This window comes from Eumetopias jubatus, unplaced genomic scaffold (genome assembly GCF_037043125.1).
Source record: "Eumetopias jubatus isolate StellerSeaLion01/CBP00866 unplaced genomic scaffold, mEumJub1_p1.0 scaffold_6, whole genome shotgun sequence".
NCBI classification, from domain to species: Eukaryota; Metazoa; Chordata; class Mammalia; order Carnivora; family Otariidae; genus Eumetopias; species Eumetopias jubatus.
This window is the reverse complement of record NW_028274812.1, coordinates 101,463,458-101,466,536: the sequence shown is the minus strand read 5'-3', so window position 1 is coordinate 101,466,536 and position 3,079 is coordinate 101,463,458. Positions and strand designations below refer to the sequence as shown.

Below are 3,079 nucleotides of genomic sequence, written 5' to 3'. Positions count from 1 at the left end.
ATATTAAGAATTCCAGAAGAAAGCATTCTGCTTTAATCTGAATAAATTGCCTAACTGGTTTGAGTTGCAATAAAATTGCTTTACTGTGGGCTTTGGTCACTGTGCTCAGACCTAAGTTAGAGGATGAAATCATGGTAAATGAAGGAAAGAAGAAAGAGGGGTTTGATTTATTCTATAAAACATGAGCAACTGTTGAAAGTGGATTAACACGATATTAACTAAGTTAAGGTCTGATGGCCATACGCAGAATGAATCAGGAGGTGGGGGCCAAGAATGAAAGCAGAGAGAACAGTTATTGCAGTGACAGACCAAGAGATGATAATGGTTTGGTGTAGGTTTATAGCAGCAGAAATGGAAGAAAACGGATTAAATGGGGAATTATTTTGCAGGGAAAGCCAACATGATTTACTGATAGACTGGATATGGCATGTGAGTAAAAGAAAGGAATTTTTATGTTTTATTTTTTTTAATTTATTTGAGAGAGAGAGAGTGCACACAAGCAGGCAGAGGGAGAGGGAGAAGCAGGCTCCCCGCTGAACAGAGAGCCAGACCCCCAAGACCCTGGGATCATGACCTCAGCCAAAGGCAGATGCTTAACCGACTGAGCCACCCAGGCACCCCAAGAAAGGAATTTTTAAAAAGCATAAGTGGCTTCTTCCTGGAGGAGGAGGCCAGAAGTCTATTGGTGGTGGTGGTCAATGAGGTTGCCAGTGTAGACAGAGAACTGGGGTTCTGGCTCTTCCACAACGGGTGAGCCACAGCACGTGCGTCCCTTTCACCCTCTCCGATGCAGCACATCAAGGAGTATACAGATAAAAATATTCAGGAAGGTCCAACTGTCAAGCCTACACCTCCAATAAAAAAGAGTTACATGATGTTTGGCATCAGTTCCAGTGTGGTGTTCTTAGCATCTGCCCTGCAGACAGTTAGGACATCAAACAGCATCATCCTATGCAGTTTGGTGACGAGAATGAACTGAGAAAACTCAATATGTTTATTTTTATCAGTTTCTTAGACCTCTTAGATATTTTGATAAGGAGCCCTGGGAATATAAAATGAAAAGAGAAAGCTGGAAGATTTTAAGCTGCTTTTTGTAGGTGTGTAGCACATTGAGAGAGACCTTGAGAATCACAGTGAAGGTGCAGAAATATTAACGCCTTGAAATAGTTACGTCTTTCAAAAGCAACTGCAACGAGTCATTGAGATGATTCACAATTGTTTGGCTTCTTTGCCTGATGATTTGCCCCATGTAGAAGAAAGGATGAGAGTAAAAATGGAAGCAATGGATGCTGGTGATAGAACTGATCAGAATGAACTACAAAAAGAAAATTCAGCTCATAGGAGAGACCAGGTGATAGAGAAAGATGCTGCCTTGTGTGTCCTAATTGATGCAATGAACAAAAGACAGTGAAGCATGTTTCTTTTTCTTCTAGCTTTTCTTTCACTCTTTAGGTATATAGCATCATGTATCAGTTAATTTGCTTCCGGACAGCCTTCAAAGAGTTATCACTAGAAGTCATGTAAATGTCTTTACTCTCCAATCTTATAAATTATGAGATGTCACAGGCAGTAATTGCACTTTATGGCAAACAGGCAGACCAGTGCACCTGCATTAAGTGTAATCACCTTAAAAAAGAAGGTATTTGCAGCTATTGTGTGGAACGTTTCTGTTTTTGGAGTTGCAGTATCACATTAAAGATATCCTCAAAAAATAGCAAGGTTTCATCCTTGAAAAGTAGATCTGTCATTTGCCTTCAGAATGAGAGACAAATAAAGGATATCAAGCTATATAAAGGTGAAATTATGAAATCTTTATTTATTTCACTTAAAAATTTGCTTACTCTAAAAAAGCAGTGTAACCTGTTAAAAGAGAGGAACTCTGTGATCTTAAAACAGCAACTTTGTTTTCCCTCATGACCGCCCCTGCAAACACACTCCCTCATCCTCTATCCTGAATGGGTCTCATAACTTTTTTTGGGTCACTCAGATAAGTCCTTGGGTTACTTTTAGTTACATTCACTTTAGTAATTAGCTATACATTTCCTTTAAAGCTGAACTCTATGCTGAATGGGTCTCATAACTTTTTTTGGGTCACTCAGATAAGTCCTTGGGTTACTTTTAGTTACATTCACTTTAGTAATTAGCTATACATTTCCCTTAAAGCTGAGACTTGCTGAAGGCTAGAAGCCTGCAATGGAAAGGGGGTTTGGTGGCAGAGACTGCTAGATGTCCTCCGGAGATTCTTGCTCTCTGGACATACATTGCTGAGATGTGGCTGCCCTGCCAGGGACGACATGTCCCCAGCCCCCTTGCATCTAGGTAAGGTCATGTGACTAAATTCTCAGTAATAGGTGTAGGAATCCAGGCCTGCCCCATAAAAATGTCTTGCTTGATCCTCCAATCTCTTCTCTCATCTGCTAATTGGATGGCCACACCCAGAACAACTTTGGAAGCCACATGAAGGTGGCAAAGTGTCAGTCAGTTTGGGTCCTTTAATGACTGTGAAGACTATAGGCCCTCTCTTCATTACCTTCACCCATCCGACCCCATCTGATTTGATTTCACGTGAGTTCACGTGAGCAAGAAATCAACGTGTTTTGAGCACTGAGATTTTATCTTTGTTCTTTCTTCTCTTCAGCCCTGCCCCCGCTGTCTTGGTGAGGAGCCTGCCTTGTGTTTGAGGATCTCAGTCTTTCTTTTAAAGTAGGTCAGTGGTTCTCCAAGTGTTGTCCTGGACTAGCAACATTAGCATCCCCTGGAGATTTGTTAGAAATGCAAATGCTCAGACCTCACCCCAGACCACTGAATCAAACTTTAAGGGTGGGGCCCAGCAAGCTGTGGTTTTAACAGGTCCTCACTCAGGTGATTCTAATACATTTTCAAGATTAAGAATTGCTGGTAAAGATAATGCTTTTTTTCCCCCCAGATGTCCAGTTTTGATTCTTCTCTCAGTCTCTGGTTTTCAGTGTAACCATCCTTTTGCTCTATTAAGGTCTTCAGCCCCAGAGCTGACCAAGTTAGTTTATAACGGCTACAGGACGATTTCCCTAGAGACAGTCGTGTATCTTTTTCCTTTATA

General features: G+C 41.2%; 1 pseudogene; it reads left to right on the top strand.

Moving 5' to 3' along the window:
* Positions 1 to 273: 273 nt before the first annotated feature.
* LOC114204622 (mediator of RNA polymerase II transcription subunit 7-like) lies at positions 274 to 1,411 on the top strand (annotated as a pseudogene).
* The last annotated feature ends 1,668 nt before the right edge of the window (positions 1,412 to 3,079 follow it).